The 19,125-nt window shown below is 50.6% G+C and overlaps 1 non-coding gene across 1 annotated transcript; it reads left to right on the top strand.

Annotated features, from left to right (window-relative positions):
• The first annotated feature begins 6,922 nt into the window (after positions 1–6,922).
• Positions 6,923–6,995, top strand: TRNAE-CUC (transfer RNA glutamic acid (anticodon CUC)). The gene has a single exon. It is a non-coding gene; the product is annotated as a tRNA-Glu (tRNA).
• Positions 6,996–19,125: the final 12,130 nt, after the last annotated feature.

Here is a 19,125-nt window from a genome sequence, read left to right as displayed (position 1 = left end):
GCTGCCTGTCAGGCCCCTCTGATCCCCTTCACCACCCATCCCGTGAGCAGATGCCACAAGCATTCCCGCGCCTGGTTCAGGGAAGGAGCCGGGGGCCGGGAGAACGGAGGCCTGGGTTCCAGTTCTGCTTACCTTTGCTGCCTCTAGGCCATTTTGACAAATCCCCTGGACTCCCTCGGCCTCGGTTTCCCCGCCCATAAAATGGACGGGACGAGGAGCGGGCTTCTTCGGGCCCTTCCCTCCTTGACATGCTGTGGGTCTTCAGTCTCTGCTAAGGAAGGGGCTTGGTTGCCATCTTAGTCCCAGGGACTGAGAGTCCCTGGCTCTCGGGGAGGTGGACAGGTGTCTTCTGCAGACTTTCCCGTCTGCCTGCCATGGCACTGGCGTGAGCAGCTAGCAGACAAACGTCAGGGTCTGTGCTTCCCAAGACCCCTTGCCAGCAGCCCCAGAAAATGTGGGTCGTAGAAGAGCAAATATGTCCACACCCTCAACCACTACCATCACCACCCTCCCCACCTCTACCATCACCCCCACCCCCTCCACTACCATCACCCCCACCACTACCATCACCACCCACCCCAAACATCCCCAAAGAAATGTAACCACAGAAACAGCCATAAATGCGGAGCTGGGAGTTAGCATTAGGCTGAGACAAACTGTCTTTCCAGCGTCTCCAGGGGAGAACTCAAATCCTCCCTCAAATCCTCCTCCACAAAAGCACAGTAAGTGAATTCCCACTACACAGGAGGCTGCACAGAGAAATGGTGATGGGCAGCTTTGGGGGAAATTGGCTGGGAGCTGGCAGAGAATGTGGTCTGATCCCAGGCCCCTCTCTCTGCAGACAAATGATAGAACTAAACCTGGAGGGAGTTCGTCTCCTAGGGCCCTGTGTCAAGCATTAAATGCTGTAATGGCCGTCAGCAGGAGCAGTGCCGGGCTGTGGTGATGTCATCGGGACCCAGCTCTGGCACCCAAGGGCTCCATCATTCCTTCTCAGCAGAGACCAGTGGCCAAGGTCATTGCCTAGGCTTCTGGTAGCATATCCACGCAGAGTGTAGGGTTACAGCTGAGGTGCCCTGACTCAGATGCCCAGCCCTATCAGCCTGGGGTAGTGGGGGCAGGTTATGTTCTGCTGTGGTCACACTTACGACCCTACTTCTCACTCAGGGTGTGGTTCAGTGCAGGTCGGGGGGCATGGAGAAGAGTCCATGCAAGCACTCCGGAACCCTAGCCCTTCCATCTAGAGAGTCCACCACCCTCCTTCAGGGCTTCTGAGGCCTCCACTGGCCCCTCGGCTACCAGCCAGCAATAAGAGAAGAGAGAGCACCAGCCGGGGGTCTCGGGGGTCCTTAGGAGCCAGCCCTGGAGGAGGCACACAGTACATCCACCTCATTCACTGATTGGAATTAACCACCTGGTCCCACCTGAATGCACGGGGTCTGGGAATTACAGTCTCCTGTGTGCCCAGAAGAAAACAGTCACTTTAGTGAGCTCATTGCAAAGTCTCTGCTACAAAATCGGAACACAATTTGAAGCTCAGTTACAGGGCCACAGATGTCCACCAGAGCATGGGAATCACTGTCATCAAGGTCTGAGCTGTGACCACCTATGACGACACACAAAACCCACTCAGAAGAGGCTCACAGAGCAGGTGACATTCTTGCTGGGCCTGGAAAGATGAGGAGGGGAGACATAGACACAGGGGAGAAGCAGGCTGGAGGATGAGAAAGCCCTGGGAAAGCGCAGAGGCAGATGGGCACGTTCCTGGACCTCCCCGCCTTTGCCCAGGCTCTCCTCTCCCCCAGCATGGCTTCCCCTTTTCTCCCCACCAATCTGGCACCTACCAATCCCTTGAGGCTCAGTTCAGCTCCCACCTGGCCCCCCATCCCTCAGCTCAGATGTACTTCTCCCTTCTCTGAACTTCTAAGGAAGGCATGTTCTCCCTCAGGTGAGATACAACCGAGAATCTTCCTTTCTGTGTCTGCAGCTCCTTCAATACCCCTTATGAAGCTTCGTGGAGAGCATGCAGTGGTCACTCAATAAGCACATGTGGATTTTATCACTAGAGCAAGAAAGCAAGCGAATTCAGAGTAGCGTGTTACATTAGTTTCCTGGGGCTTCGGTAACAAAGTACCACAAACTGGGTGGCTTAAACTACAGATAGTTATTGTCTCATAGTCTGGAGGCTGAGTGTCCAAGATAGCTGTGAAAACTTAAAGGCAGGAATGACTCTGATTATTCTTAATAATATCTGACTTTTATGATTTTTTTTTTAAATTTGAAGTGTAGCTGATTTACAATGCTGTGTTTCAGGTGCACAGGATAGTGATTCAGATATATATATACATATTCTTTTTCAGATTCTTTTCCCTTAGGTTATTACAAAATACTTGCCTTTTTGTTATCATTTCTAAAATCTCCTTGGAGATGAAGATTACCATTCACCTTCTGCATGAGTCAGATATTAAATAGTTTCATCTATTTGATTTTTTATGTACAAATTTTGTTTTAGAGTGTGCCTTCTTTTTTATGTATTTAATTTATTGGAGTATAGTTGATTTACAATGTTTCAGGTGTACAGCAAAGTGATTGTTATATATATATATATACATATCTATATGTATATATATATATATGTATATATATATATATAGATATAGATATAGATATGTATATATTCTTTTTCAGATTCTTTTTCCTTATAGGTTATTACAAAATATTGAGTATAGTTCCCTGTGCTACACAGTAGGTCTTTGTTGCTTATCTATTTTATGTATAGTAGTGTGTATATGTTAATCCCAAACTCCTAATCTATCCCTCCCCACCCCCTTTCCCCTTTGGTAACCATCAGTTTGTTTTCTATGTCTGGGGTATGATGTTGTTTTTGAAGCACTTTTACATATACCACATCTAACATTCTTGAGATTAGTTCCCCCCCATTTTACAGATGAGGACACTTCTGCTTGGACAAATGAGGTGTGGAAGGTTGCATATTAGAATCAGTGACAGCCAGGTTTAAAGCCAGACTCAGTGTCACTGTGCTGGGCCCACACAGGCATCAGAAAAAAATACTATTTAAGAAAACTATCTGTACTACTTTGCTGAACTTGAGTGTGTATCTTACTAGGGAGGTCCTTTCAAATAAATGAAGTTCTAGGTCACAAACCCCTGCCCCGGAATGTTTGAGAAGGTGGAGGCCCGCTTGTTTCCAGGTCCTCTTTTTATTCTTTCACTGTTTCGTTTGTAATTACAGTGTGGCTGCCAGGAATAGAGCGGGTGATGGCGGCCCCTCTGGCTGCCCACCCTTCTCCTGACCCCAGAAGCTCAAGGCAAAGGAAACAAGCAGAGAACTCGCTGGTGGCACCGGCAGTAAGAATCACTGGATCTGCCTCTGGTCAGCGGATGATCAGAGGTGGGGAAGTTGAACCATTAGACCATCTTGCTTATCCCTGAGGTCTACCAGTGTTTGTGGCGGCCCCCAAAGAAGATGCTGTGGTCCGTGGGTCACCCAGGGAATGTGACTCAGGGACCCGTTCTGATGGATCCCCCTTTCCCCTTCATCCTTGCAAGCTCCGGGGGGTCAAGATAAACCAAGTTTCTGATTTCCTAATTTGTAAAATGTGGATATTAATGTCTCCCCTGCACTAAGACAGGCAAATGTGTGTACAAGGACCTCTGATACGAGAGAAACTCAATAAATGATCAGTACGTTACCTTCATCAGCATCAACAACATCATCACACCAAAGGCTAGCTGGGGCTTCCCTGGTGGCGCAGTGGTTGAGAGTCCACCTGCCGATGCAGGGGACACGGGTTCGTGCCCCGGTCCAGGAAGATCCCACATGCCGTGGAGTGGCTGGGCCCGTGAGCCATGGCCGCTGGGCCTGCGTGTCCGGAGCCTGTGCTTGCCTTTCCAGCTCTGCTCCTGATGGCTTCTTTTCTGGGAAATAGAGCTCCTGGTGCCTGAGAAATTGGTACATGCCCTGAGCAGGACAATAGATGTGTGCCTGCAACGGTTCCACAACTACTGTGGGGTGCAAGGAACAGCCTGCAGTCCTGTGCCTTCTTCAGCCAACAGTGTCCAAATTCCAGCAGAAAGAGAGCACAACCCACATATGCAGGCACAACTTTAAAAGTAAAACCACACAGGTGAAATTAATTTTAATGATACATTTTATTTAATCCAATCTATAAAAACTATTACTTCAACATGTAATCAATCTAAAAAATATGAATGAGATATTTTGCATTCTTTTTATTTCATACTAAGTCTTTGAAATTCAGCGTGTGTTCTGTACTTACAGCACATCTCAGTTCAGATTAGATGCGATTCAAGTGCTTAATAGTCTTTTCGACAAATGGTACTGGAGCAACTAGATAGTCACTTGAAAAAGAATGAAGTTGGGCCCCTACCTCACACCATTTACAAAAATTTAACTCAGAATGGATCAAAGACCTAAATGTAAGAGCTAAAACTATAAAACTCTTAGAAGGACACGTAAGCATAGCTCTTTTTGACTGTGGATCAGGCAATGGTTTCTTAGCTATGACCCCAAAACACAGGCAACCAAAGAAAAAACTGACAAGTTAGACATCAAAATTAAAAACTTTTGTGCTTCACTGGCGAGCCGCAACTAAGGAGCCCACCTGCCACAACTAAGACCCGGCGCAACCAACCAACCAAATAAATAAATAAAACTTTTGTGCTTCAAAGGACACTCTCAATAACATGAAAAGACAACCCACAAAATGGAACAAGATATTTGCAAATTAAATATCTAAGGAACTTTTATTTAGGATATATAAAGAACACTTACAACCCAACAATAAAAAGACAACCCAATTTAGGGCTTCCCTGGTGGCACAGTGGTTGAGAGTCCGCCTGCCGATGCAGGGGACACAGGATCATGCCCCGGTCCAGGAAGATACCACATGCCGCGGAGCGGCTGGGCCCGTGAGCCATGGCTGCTGAGCCTGCGTGTCCGGAGCCTGTGCTCCGCAACGGGAGAGGCCACAGCAGTGAGAGGCCCGCGTAACGCAAAAAAAAAAAAAAAAAAAAAAAAAGACAACCCAATTTAAAAATGGAAAAGGACTTGAATGGACATTTCTCCAAGGAAGATATATGCAGGGCCAATAAGCACACACCAGGAAAAGATGATCAAGGGATTTCCCTGGTGGTCCAGTGGTTAAGACTCTGCGATCCCAATGCAGGGGGACCGGGTTTAAGAGACAGTGAGAGAAGGCATCTGATGCCACAGCCTCCCTGGTGAGGGGGTGTAGGAGGGACTGTCCAGAAGGAATCCAGGAGGAGAAGCGCACGGAAGGTCCAGCAGAAGCAGAGCAGACAGCTTCTTTGACAACTCATGGCCCTGCCCCCAAGTTCAGGCCTCTGCTGTTCTGAGAGCTTCAGGGCCCACAAAGCCAGGCATCTGCCCCAAGAGGGACGTAAGATCTTGCCAGGCAAGTGCAAGCTGCTCCCACGCCCCTGAGTTGCCCTGAGGATACCATCCAGAACTCGAGGTATCATAGCTGCTGTGATGCACCTCCCAGACTCCCCATCGGACCCAAGGCATGCACACCTCAGCTGCTGGGAGTGTTGGCTACTAATGGCTCTCGGCTCATCCTTCCCTGGGAACTGCCTTGAGTGAGAAGAGCTGCCTGGCCTAAGGTTCACCGCTCCCCAGGGACAGCCCACATCCAGTAACTGTTAGCTTGGGGACCCAGCTCAGGATGTCTCTGAAGGTCTACCCAGCCTCAGAGCTCCCTGTGAGGATGGCTGAGGCTCTGTTGTAGCTGCCTTATTCTGTGTCTCTTACTTACTGCAGAGGTGTGTCCCCAAGGGCACTCCCTAATAAAACTCCTGCCTGAAAATCTCACCTCCAAATCTGTTTCCCAGGGAACAATCAAAGACACAGGATATCTAACAATGGTCTGAAGTTATCAAAAACATGTTACATACGATGTGTTTAGGAGCCTCTATTTGAGACTGTGTAATATATCTATATTCAATTCTGCATTAGAATCAGCTGCAAATAATAAAACCCCAAGAAATACTGGCTTCAACAAAGTAAACATTTAGTTTTTTCTCATATAAAAGTAGACCAGGGCAAAACTAATCTATAGGAGAGAAAGGAGATAGAGTAGGTATATGGAGGAAGGGGGTGGGGATTGACTACAAAAAGGTACAAGGAAACTTTTGGGGGTAACGGGATATTCTATATCTTGATTGGGATGGTGGTTGCATGGGTATATACATACATCAAACCTCACTGAACTGTACACTTAAAATGAGTGCAATTTATTTTATGTAAATTATAACTCAACAAAGTTGAGAAACCCAGAGACAGGAAATAGCCCAAAGACAGGAAGTCTGGGATTAAAATTGTCCAGGTGACTGGGACTTGGTCTTCTATTTTTGTGTTTTTCCTCCTTGCATCATCTTTAGTCTCAAAGTCCCCTCATGGCCCAGAATGGCTGCAAAAGCTCCAACACTTACATACTTTTTCTAGGCAGAAGGATGAAAAAAAGGAAAAGAGCCATCTCCCTCCTTTCTAAAGAGAAAGTAAGTGCCACACAACACTTCTGCTCACATCTCACTGGCCAGAGCTTTGTTATATAGCTACACCTTCCAATAAGGGAGCAGTCCTTAAATGATATCTTTGCAGCTCCAAATAAATTTGGGATCCTGTTGTTAAGGAACAGGAAGAGAATGGCTGTTGGGGCAATTCTCACAATATCTTAGAAAGATTTCCATAAAAAAGTAGTTGAAATAAAAAATACTTTGTATACTTTAAAGGGAGAGCGTCAAGATGGAATATTGACTCGGGGCAGGGGGTGGGGGTCTTAGGGCTTTTCCAGTGAAAGGAAATGTCAAAGAAAAAAAAGAAAGAAAGAAGGGAAATGTCAATGTCAGCACAGGGAACTCCCTGGTGGTCCAGTGGTTAGGACTCTGCACTCTCACTGCCGAGGGCCCAGGTTCAACCCCTGGTCAGGGAACTAAGATCCCACAAGCCGTGCGGCATGGCAGTAAAAAAAGGAGAAAGAAAAAGAGAAAGTCAGCATACATTCGTATCTACACTGTTAAGACAGGTTTAGGATCTGCAAAGATCTAACCTCCAATGTAAAAGCATTTTATTTTCTTGGTAGATTCGTGGTTTCCTAGGGCTGGAAGTTGTGTTGGAGTGAAATGGGCAGGTGTCTGCTAAAGGGTTTCTTTTCAGGGCGATAAAGATGTTGAAAATTGGTCCTGGTGATGGGCTAACCCAGGCTGACTGGGCAGCATCCTGTCCTGACTTGGGGAGAATATGGTTCCTTCTCTGTCCGCTGTCTCTGGAGTTCAGACCAGCTGCCAACAGAACCCCCAGCATTATCCCCCAGCCTTTCAGGCGCATGGTCTAGAGGCTCACAGGGAGGCTCCAGGGGTACAGGGTCTGAAATAATCCCTCCACCAACGCCCCCGTGTGTCAGTTACAGGTGTAGGGAGGCGAAGGCAGGCCTGGGCCATGCCCTGAGCCTCTGGCAGCTCCAGAACCTGGGTCTCTGGACCCACCCAGCCCTCCGTTGGTCCGACACGCACTGCGCCTCCCCCTCCCAGAGCAGAAGCTCTCAGCATCACTGTCTTCAGGTGGAGGGTGGCCAGGACGTCAGCGAGAAAAGGAAGCTGAAAGCGCTTTGCAGACAGTAAAGCACCTGGCTTTGTCGCTTCTCTTTTCAGGGTTGAGGCTGCAGTGATGCTGGGCTTTGCTTTGGGAGGAGGGGATTTGCTGGACTTCAGGGGCTCGTCTCACCTCCTCCACCTTCCCGGGAGGCTGTCCAGATTTGCCAGAAAAGACCGTCAGCTCAGAGGGAGCAGGACACTGAGCTCACCGGGCCTCTGCAGCCCCGGTTGAGGGCAGAGGTAAGCAAGGGCCAGGCCTGCCTGTGCGGAAGGCAGGTGAGGCCCTGACAGGCCTGTTTTCCGGAAGGGACTCCCCGTCAGAGATGTGTATTTGGATAAGAATCTACAGGGTAGGGACCTTCCCCACAGGGTGTGTGCCCAAGACCTCCATCTTCCGATCTCAGTGAAGACACGAGACACTGAGCCCTTCAAGCCGTCCTCACCACCAGCTGCTCCTGAGGCAGGACCCATCGGCCAGCCCGGCCAGCCTTCCCTGCCCAAGAGCCCACCTAGCGCCTGATCAAAGTGGAGACTGCTGAGAAATCAGGGCCCACCACAAGTGGGCAGGCCCCTAACAGCAGAAGTCGGCCTCCCCTCTCCCTGGCCTCCCCCGATCGGCCAGTCTGCACGGGCCACCCTGGGATCCCTCCTGCATCCCCACAGGCAACCTTGCCCACGCCACTCCCGCTGGGAAGGCCCTTCTCACCTTCTCCACTTATTACGCACTTTTCACCCTTCAGGCTCATCTCAAGGCTCAACGTGGCCTCCCTGAGTGCCCTCCGGCCCTGTACTGCTCCCTCAAAGCACTGTGGCGGGACTTCACGATGATGGGTTACCTGCCGGCATGGCCCAATCTGCGAGCACGCTGAGGGGCACGGGGCAACCCCAGCCCAGGAGACACGCAGCAACAAGAGAGGGTTGGGGCCTCGCCAGGCCCTGCAGGGGTCGGTGGGTTGGCTTGTCTGCAGCTGGCCAGGCCATGGGAACCCAGGCTGCTGGGAACCCTGGGGAGCAAAGGGCCAAGCGGTCACCACAGCCCGGGGAGCCACCTTCCTCCTGCCCACACCAGCCAGGGGCCAGAGTGACTCAGCACTGGAGGCAGGCTTCCTACTCAGAGCGCCACCGCTTCTGCCGGCTGGGCAGCCAGCAGGGAGCTTGGTGCCTGCCAGCGCCTGGGGCTGGTGTTTCTGATGTGCCATTCCCGGACCAGAGGTCAGACCTTGGGACTTGGGCTTCTGATAATCCATTGGCAGCTGTGTAGCCTTGGGCATGTCGCACAACCTCTCTGAGCCTGGGTTTCTTCATCTCTGAGAAGCAGGGATTGGAACTCAGCGTTCCTCGCTCCGAGGCTGATTCAAGAATTAAATAAGTGACCCTGTGCTTTGTGTCCACCTAGAGGGGTGGGATAAGGAGGGTGGGAGGGAGACGCAAGAGGGAGGAGATATGGAGGTATATGTATATGTATGGCTAATTCACTTTGTTGTAAAGCAGAAACTAACACACCACCGTAAAGCAATTATAGTCCAGTAAAGATGTAAAAAAAAAAAAAAAATGTAGTATGCACAATGATAAGCAAACACTTAGGATACAAGTTAATGATAAAAAGGAAAAAATAAAAAGATAAATAAAGCAATACCACTTGTCAAAATAAAGAAAGAAAATTTTTAAAAAATAAAGTGACCCTGAAAGTCCCGCCCCTTTCTGCAGGCCCCGCCCTTTCTTACCTCTCTGGGCTGTTCCTGCTCTTAGCTGTGCAGACACCTCCTCCCAGCTCAATGTCCCCGCAGGAGGTCTGGCCCTGCAGCTCCCCTCTCCGTGTTGGCAGTCGAGGCAAACGTGGTGGCTCTCTGTGTGCTCCCCACTTTCTGCCCTGTGAGGTCCTTGCAGGTTCCCCGGGGACAGCCCAGAGAGGTATTCGGCAAGTTTTCCTTCTTGCAAGAGAAGCACAGTGGTGACGTCGGAAAAGCAATGGACCACAGGTCCCCGCTTGAAGCTCAGACACAAACACACATTTCTGCCCATGCTGTGCGCCCCGAGGCAGCTCCCTCACTCCTCGGGACACCAGTCTCCAGCCTCAGAAGGCAGGTTGTCTGTCTGGGCTTCACTGCAGGCTGTCAAGGGGAGTGAATGAGTCCGCCCATGGGAAGTGCTCCGTATGATGGAAGCTTCCATATGTTAGCGCAGCTGGGATGGGACAGGTCATGAAGGTCACACGTGATCTGCTTCCCTGCAGACGTCTTGGGGTACAAGCTGCTGTGGATGGTGGTCATATTTTCCAAAAATCAGGACACCCAGACTGACTGTGGGGAAGGATGCTCATCCAGGAGGACCTGGGTCCCGGGGCTGCCGCGGGTGTGTCTGCCAGGAGTGCAGGTTGGAAGGGAGGCTGCACAGCCCCCCATGGAGCCTGGGGAGGCATCATCCACAGGGTGCCAGGCCCCCTCAGAGCTGCGCCTGTTTCCAGCTGGCTGCCTAGGGTCAGTTAACATATGCCAGAGGACACGGTGTGTCTTTTGTGCTCAACCTGGCATCTGCACCAGCCTCTGACAGAGGAACGTCACAGGCCTAATGGCAGAGGGCCTGAAGCATTGGGTGGGGAGTCTCCACTCAGCCCCTTGTGTCTCAGAGCTCCAGAGGTATGGGAGCCCTGGGGCTTCCTGAAGGAGCTGCCTCGGGGCATCTTCTATCTCCAAGCTCTCCCTTTTCCCTGGAGTGCTGAACCCTGCCCCCTCCTGCCACCCGGCTTCTGTGCCTCAACACCTGGGTGATGGAGAGGTGCCTGGGGACCCTTGCCCCCTTCTCTGCAGGGCCAGTTGCCACCCTTGCCCTGGAGTCACTGGGGCCCTGAGAACCCTTCTAGCCAGCACTACCTCTGCTCCGTGACTTGGGTCTTTTGCTCAGACTCCCCCGCAAGGAGTGCTGAGGGCAGGAACCATCTTATTCCCCGCTGCATTCCAGGCTTATTTTGGGGGCCCAGACAACAAATGTCTGCGTGACAGTGAGACAGGAAATAAACGTACAGCCTGATTTGAAATGGAAACTACAATTTTTTTCCTCTTAGTTTTCTTTGTTGCTTAAAAAGGATCCAGCATTAAACGCACCTCCCAGGAGAAAAATGCAAATATTTTCCCTTACATCCAGGAAGTATATGGAAGTTAAGCTAGCCTGTGTTTTGCAGAAAGGATCGAACATGAAAGAAAAAGAGAGAGCACTTTGGGGGTGGAAGAATAAAGAGGCTGAGGGTGAAAGAGGAGAGAAGGGGTGCCATGCCCCCAGCTTCTCAGGCTGGGAGCTGGTCCTACCAGGGAGGTTCCATTTTGGAGGGGTGAGAAGGGATGAACCGCTGCTTGGGAGGGGCTGTGAGTGGGCCTTGAGAAAGGCCACCTGGGGGGCTAAACTGGGGGCGGGGGCTCCAGCAGCTGGCCATGGAGTGAACCCTCATTGAACAAACCCCTCCCCACAGGCTGGTACTTACAGAAGCCTCCCAGTGATGCCCAAAACACTAGCAGCCAAAGAGGGCGTCTGGGGGCCAGCAGGGCTGGGCCGATGATGGGAAGCCTCTGAGCTGGGTGGTGCTTGGTGACACCCTTTCATAACTGAATCAATGGGGAAAGGGTGGATTCCCTGGCAGTCCAGAGGTTAGGACTCTGAGCTTTCACTGCCGTGGCCCGCGTTCAATCCCTGGTTGGGAAACTAAGATGCTGCAAGCAACACAGCGTGGCCAAAAAACAAAAAAATTGGGGAAAGGGTGGTGCAGAGAGTTGGACATGCAAGCCCTTGGGAGGCAGCCCAAGGCTCTGTTTGCTTCAAGGTCATGGCCATGACACCCCATCTTCCCCTACCTTTCCCAGCTCTTCTGCCAGACCCATATGGGCCCGAGGACCTCCCCCACCGGGTGTGAGGTTGAGAACCCACTGAGAGAGGGGGCCATGAGCGCTCACTGCCCTCACTGTACATGGATGGCTCCCTCCTCCCCTGCTGCTCCATCCCTGCGGGAGGCTGTGGCCCAGGACTCACTCGCCCCTCCTGGGGATGCTTACACTGTGGGCTTTGGGGCCAGGCACCCAGTCAGCGGCTGTGCAGGAAGCAGAGGTGAATTCGACTTGCTGCTCATAGTTTTGGGCCACAAACCTGGCCTGTTAGTCTGCTCTAGCTGCATCTAGGAAAAACTCCTGTGTTCTTTCTACTCACAGAATATTCTGAACTCCACATATATTGGTTTTCCCATCAAGTAACTCTACAGCCCCAACTGGGTGCCCTACAACTCAATTCTGACACTGTCCTCCTGAAGAGCGGGACAGACCCCACAGGGTAAGGGCTCAGTCACATGAGACGACTCCCCACCCTCTTCAGACACCGATCGCAAGTCCAGGTTGTCATCTGTGCTTCTGGGCCAACTGGCTGTAGATTGGAGGTTCCCATGACCCCTCCTCAGCTTCGATTAATTTGCTAGAGTGGCTCACAGAACTCAGGAAAACAGTTTCCATACTAGATTTCCAGTTCATTAGCAAAGGATATAACTCCGGAGCAGCCAGGGCAAGCTGGGCATCGGGGAGGAGTCTCCCTGCCCCTTCCAGAGGTGCCACCCTCTGGAAGCTCCACTACGAAGCTCTCCAAACCCTGTACTTTGAGGATTTTTATGGAGCTTCATGATTGATTAAATCATTGGCCATTGGTGATTGAACTCACTCTCCAGCCCCGCCCCCCCTCAGGTCTCCCCTGGGGGCTTTCCAAAGTCACTTCATTAACATAAACTCAGAGGCGGTTGAAAGGAGCTTGTTATGAATAACAAAAGATACCTTTATCTCTCCCACGTTTAGGAAATTCCAAGGGTTTTAGGAGCTCTGTGGCAGGAAGTGGGAGGTGGGGCTGAAGAAGAAATATATATTTCTTATTAAAAATCACAAAATCACAAGTTGCCATAACAAAATACCACAGACTGGGTGACTTAAACAGCAGACATTCATTTCTTACAGTTCTGGGGGCTCGAAGTCTGAGACCAGGGTGCTGGGAGATTTGGTTTCAGTGAGGAAGTTCTCCCTAAAGCTTCCCAAGGGACCCGAGCATGCACCCTGGGTCAGGGGAGCTCCCTGTTGAGCGGGCTGCACCGATGGGAGGCGAGGGGCTTTGCAGATGCAGCGCCTTCCTTTGTCTCCGGGCTCTGCCCGGCCCCTGGGGAGCCGCTGCCGTCTTCTGACTGCCCCTTGGGGAAGAACGGTCGGTCGTCTCATTTCTGGTGTTTCCTCGCCCTCACAGCCCTGGGCTTTCACTTCCCAAATAAAGAGGCAGCTCTTGAATCTTTGCCCCGTGCCCTGAGGTCTAGAGCCTGCGGCTAAGGCACGTACTACCCCTGTTCCTGCATCCAAAGGCAGGAGGGCATCGGGAGGTGGCGGTGATTCTGAGCTGTGTGTGTGAGGCACAGAAAGTGCCCAGGAGACTTTCCCTGCAGGAGGGCAGACGTGAGGGGGTCGCTGTCACTCCCAGCCTGGATGGCCGACCTCTAAACTTCCCTGACGGAACAACCACACCCTGTGGTCGGTGGTGTCGGAAGTAGTCAACTCGGGCTGTTATCACAAAATACCATGGCATGGGTGGCTTACACCACAGACGTCTGTCTCTCACACTTCTGGGGGCTGGGAAGTCCAAGGTCGTTATGTCAGCAGGTTTGGCTCTTGGTGAAAGCCCTCTTCCTGGCTTGCAGATGGTCACCTTCTCCCTGTGTCCTCACATGGTGGAGGGAGAGAGAGTGGGAGAGGAGAAGGGAGAGGAAGAGGACTTGGGTCTCTCTTCCTCTTCTTATAAGGGCACTAATTCCCTTCTTGAGGGCTCCACCCTCATGACCTAATCAACTCCCAACCCCTTCCCCCCAACCCCCCAGATACCATCCCAGTGGAGACTGAGGCTTCAACATACGAAGTTCAGGGGACCAGGCATTCAGTCCATAACAAGCTCATGGCAAACCCAGTTGTAATGGATAAGCACACTCTACTATCCCCAATCTGAAAATAAAACAACAACAACAGATCCTTCCTAGAATTCCATGCTCCTCTCCATTTACTGCCCTCCTTCTCTTTCATTTCTGTTTCAGATGTGTTGTAATTTGAAAGGACTCATGGCCTCCACCCATGCACTCATGCATCTCCATTTCCTTTTGCTCCTGGTTCAAGGTGGCATTGACCTCCACCTGAGGCCTCATGCCCCAAACGTGGCCGTCATCTGTGATCCATCCCTCTCTCCTACCTCCTCTATCCAGTCCACCACCAAGTCCCCATGGTCCAGCTTCCAGAATATTCCTTGCATCTGTCTGCCTCTCTCCATCCCCATGACCACTGCCAGCATCTCACACTTGGCCTTCAGGAAGAGCTTCTCTCAGGACTTCCCTGGCGGTCCAGCAGTTAAGACTATGCACTTCCAATGCAGGAAGAGCCTCTCTCTGGTTCTGGTGTCCACTCCACCCTGTGGAACAGATCGGCTCCCAGATCATGAATAAATCACATTGCTTCCCTGGGTAAAACCCCTCAAAGCCTCTCATTTCTCTTAGGAATACGGCCCACAAGGTGTTGCCTAAATGCCCACTGTGACCTCACCAACCTCATCTCCCCACTCTGACAAAGCAGAGCCCTTGTCGCCCTCTTCCTGTTCCTCCAATGCCCCACGCTCAGCCTCAGGCTGTCCACGTGCACCATGGTCTCTGCTGAAATGCTCTGGCCCCCAAGTCCCCTCCTGTCTGGCCCCTGCTCCTTCTTCAGGTCGCAACTTAGATGTCACTTGTCAAGCAGCCTGCCAGAACCTCCCACCAGTAGGTAAGAGTCCCCCCCTTTTACATGTCAATAGCACCCCATGCAAGTGTGATCAATTAACCAGGTGTGTGATTATCTGATTAACATCCACCTCTGCCACCTGGTGTGAACTTCCTCAGGTGGGGACATTTCCTGGAACAATGCCACCACACCGGTGTTTGCTGAAGCATGAAGACCTGAAAGCATTCTTAAATACGGGGACATTGAGGGTCCGGAGAGGGGAAGCAGTCAGCCCGAGGTCCCACAGCCGGTGCCCAGCAGAGCAGGGACTGGGACCCAGGTCTCCCGGCTCCAAGGCAGCTACTCTTGGGGGATCCTCGAGCCGTGAGAGCAGAGAGAGAGAGGAGAGGGCGGATGGGGGATCAGAAGGACTCTGGCCCTGATGGAAGGTAAGGGGAGCCGGGGAGAGAAGAGGCGAGAAGCCCAGGCTCCTGGCTCAGGAGTGGGCAGGTGGCACCATTTGCAAGGAGAGGGCCCTGGAGTGGGAGGGCTGGGGAAGGGAGACAAGGTCGTGGTGAGCTGTGGTGGCATCCTCAAGATGCCCGCAGGTGGCTGGATGTGCGAGAATGGGGCCCAGGCGAGGGGCGATTCGCGGTGACAGTCAGGAGGGGCTGGCTGAGCCTGATGAGGACGAGTCCCAGGGAATGTGCAAGAGGCAAGCAGAGATGGAGCCCCAGGCCTGTGAAACCAGCAACAGCTACCCTCCCGGGCGGGGGGGAGCTACTCGGCCTCTTCTCAAGCTCTTTTCAGTTCGTGAAAACTTAAGGGAAGAAACGCAATTCTCTTCAAGCCAACAGCTGAGCCGAAGGGCGGCCAGGCCGCAGCACCAACGGATGGCAGCTCTCTGTGGGAACGCTCTTATTTCTGGTCTGGTCCACCTGTGCTATGAATTTACCCATTTTAGCCGTTTTAGGACCTGAACCCAGATTATGTCAAAGAACTTATTATGAGCCCCCCCCTTTTTTTATTAAAGCTATCTAATCATATTTAAAATATAACAAATGTTTTAATGTTTGATTGACAGTCAACCTTCGAGGTCATTGCACAAAGGGCCATCCACTTGTATATATCAAATCCCATAGAAACACTCTCTCCAAGCTTTCTGGAGCAGTGTTGTTTTAGCTAATCAAAAAGTGGACTTGGGTTTCCCTGGTGGCGCAGTGGTTGAGAATCTGCCTGCCAACGCAGGGGATACAGGTTCGAGCCCTGGTCTGGGAAGATCCCACATGCCACGGAGCAACTGGGCCCGTGAGCCACAACTACGGAGCCTGCATGTCTGGAGGCTGTGCTCCGCAACAGGAGAGGCCACGACAGTGAGAGGCCCACGCACCGTGATGAAGAGTGGCCCCCGCTGGCCGCAATTAGAGAAAAGCCCTCGCACAGAAACGGAGACCCAACACAGCCAAATAAATAAATTAATTAATTAAATTTTTTTAAAAATGTGGGCTCAAGGGGTCAAGGGGACTTCCCTGGTGGTGCAGTGGTTAAGAATCCACCTGCCAACACAGGGGACATGGGTTCGATCCCTGGTCTGGGAGGATCCCATATCCCGTGGAGCAACTAAACCTGTGCGCCACTACTACCGAGCCTGTGCTCTAGAGCCCGTGAGCCACAACTACAGAGCCCAAGTGCCACAGGTACTGAAGCCCACGTGCCTAGAGTCTGTGCTCCACAATAGAGAGAAGCCACCGCAATGGGAAGCCTGCGCACAGCAGCGAAGAGTAGCCCCTGCTCGCCACAACTAGAGAAAACCTGCACGCAGCAACGAAGACCCAATGCAGCCAAAAAATAAACAAAATTTTAAAAAGTGGGTTCAAGTAGAAAATTATATTTATTTATTTATTTATTTTGGCCACGTGGCTTGTGGGATCTTAGTTCCCCGACCAGGGATTGAACCTGGGCCCTTGGCAGTGAAAGTGTGGAATCCTAACCACGCTTAGGGATTCCCTGGAAAATGATTTTTAAAAATCCAAACATATCTTGATATGGATTTTAGGCCTCAAATCTCTGCTCTTGGTCCTTTGTATATTTTTTATTTTCATTATTATTGTGACAAACCAAAGTTGAGCATTTGTTCTTGTGTTCAGTATTGTCTGTGGGCATTTGAGACTACCTTCATGAACACATTGGTGTAGACTTAATCACTCAATGTCCCTTTTTTTTTTTAAATGTCCGTTTTTTAATGTAACAGTTTAACCACCACACACATAGCTATTTCAGTAAACTCCTTTATCTGAGAAATATGGTTAAGTGCTTATGCTCTTAAGAGAATAGTAATGAATATCTGCTATTTTTTTCTTCCTAGAATCTACCCTATTCAACTGGCAACAGTATCTGAAATTTTCTTGGGGGAAATGACTCCTTTCTAAATCAGCAGCGTGGTTACTGTGGGATGTGACCCTGCCCAGGTTCAACGCATCACACTTTCCCCGCCCAGAGAGACTGGTTCTGAGGTTGGTGCCTGAACTGGATCAGGCCAATTAGTCAATGTACTGGAACCCTTCAGAAAGAGAAACTATTTGTCTCAGAGTTACTGCTGGTAGGATTTAAACTTAGAGCTGCTGAATGCCACTTTTATTACCACGTGTGGAGAGTCTGTATGAAAGTGAACCCTAGAGGGAAGGGAGCTAGACCGAGGGATGGAAGGAGGCGGAATCCTGACAGCATCATCGGAGTCTTGGAATCTAGCCATGCTTGGGCTTTTCAGTTATGTGTATCAGTCAGTACTAATCCTTTTTCTTCATACATTATTAGTTCTTGATTATTTTCGTTATTATATATTATGTCTTATTAAGTCTTAATAAATAAAAGTTGTTCTTCAGCCTAAAAAAAATTCAAACATATCTTAACATTTTTAACTTAAATCATATAGAAGTACATTCATCAGTCAACTGTGATGACGGGGCAAAGCCTCCACTGAGCCTGGGTCACGTGGCTGGAGCATGAGTGGCTCTTCTCACACTGGCAGCCCCCACACTACACTACTCATGACTCCTACTTCCTGCTTCTTTAAAATGTGAAAAACACTGAAAAGCATTTGTGAAACAACCTGAGTGCAGGCTCCATTTAGATTGTTCTTCTTTTTTCTGTGGTTCTTTTCCCTGTGTGTGCTGGTCATCTACTGCTATGTAAAAAATCCCTTCAGTACTTAGTGCTTGGAAGCAATGAGAATCGTTCATTCTGTCTCAGTGTCTGCGACCAGCAATTCAGGAGCAACTGGATTATTCACGTGTTGACTGGAAAAAAAAAACTGAAAGTTTCGACTTATGTTTTATTTGGGGAACTTACTAAGGACCATAGCCCTGGAGACAGCCTCTCAGAGAATATTGGAGGACGGTGCCAAAGAGCTGAGGAAGGAGCCAGGACATATAAGAGATTTTTATTGTAAAAAGAAAAAAGTAATCAAAAGATTACTGCTAATTGCAAAAAAAACAGACACGTCGAGTTAATGATTGTAGTGCTTTTCTATGTATGGGGAGATGCAAGAGTCAGGGCTCACTGAAATCATTCCTTTCCTATGCATCTTAACTATCTAGGGCCAGTATCCTATTTTTCTCCATCCCGAATTCCCACCAGGGTGCACCGTCGGCTGATGGCTTGATGGAAGGTGATGTTCTTTTTTTTTTTTTTTTTTTTAATTTATTTTTGGCTGTGTTGGGTCTTCGTTGCTGCGCGCGGGCTTTCTCTGGTTGCGGCGAACGTGGGGGCTACTCTTCGTTGCGGTGTGTGGCCTTCTCATTGTCCTGGCTTCTCTTGTTGCGGAGCACAGGCTCTAGGCGCATGGTCTTCAGTAGTTGTGGCACGCAGGCTCAGTAGTTGTGGCACACGGGCTTAGTTGCTCCGCGGCATGTGGGATCTTCCCGGACCAGGGCTCGAAGCCGTGTCCCCTGCATTGGCAGGCGGATTCTTAACCACTGCACCACCAGGGAAGTCCCAAGGTAACATTCTTTGTTAGCTGAAATGGCAGGCAACGTGTTTTTCATCCACACAGGTCTGCTCAAGTTTTCTCATGAGGCTGCTGCCAGACGGCAGCCAGGGCTGCCCTCACGAGAAGGTTTGGGGTGCTGCAGGGTCCACGTCTGTGTCTGCTCCCTCATGGGGCTGGTGCCGGCCGGCAGTAGGAGGCCTCAGCTCCTCTCCATGTGGGCTTCTCCAAGAGGCTTGTGTGTCCTTATGGTGTGACGGCTTCCTCCAGAGCAACTGACCCAAGGGAAGCAGGCAGAAGCTGCCATACCTTCTGTGACCTCACCTCAGAAGGCACTGAGTGTCACACTGTAGTCTCTCGGCCTCACGCAGCAGTCCTGATTCAGTGTGGGAGAGGCTTACACAAGGTGTGAACACCAAGGGGGCCCTCCTGGAGACTGGCTATGGCACCAAGCTTAATTCAACAGCAATCTATTTAAAGCAACTCACCTAGAATTAATCTTTTTCAAAGCAGTTAATTTAGCATTCAGAGAAACAACTCTTTAAATCCACATTTTATCATTCTATGTATGTTTAGTAACAAGCATAACTGACATAAGTGGATTTGGGGATGTAACACGCTGACAGGGGCACGGGTGCAAGCGGCCGTAGCAGCCCGATGACGCAGGCACTCCAGGGAGGCGCTGCAGTCAAGAACTGGCAGCACCAGTGGGCATCCCTGGAGCTGCCGAGCATCAGTTAAATG

The sequence above is a fragment of the Mesoplodon densirostris genome, chromosome 14 (assembly GCF_025265405.1).
Source record: "Mesoplodon densirostris isolate mMesDen1 chromosome 14, mMesDen1 primary haplotype, whole genome shotgun sequence".
Taxonomy (NCBI): domain Eukaryota; kingdom Metazoa; phylum Chordata; class Mammalia; order Artiodactyla; family Ziphiidae; genus Mesoplodon; species Mesoplodon densirostris.
Note: the sequence above shows the minus strand (reverse complement) of the source record. Positions and strands in the feature narration are given on the sequence as shown.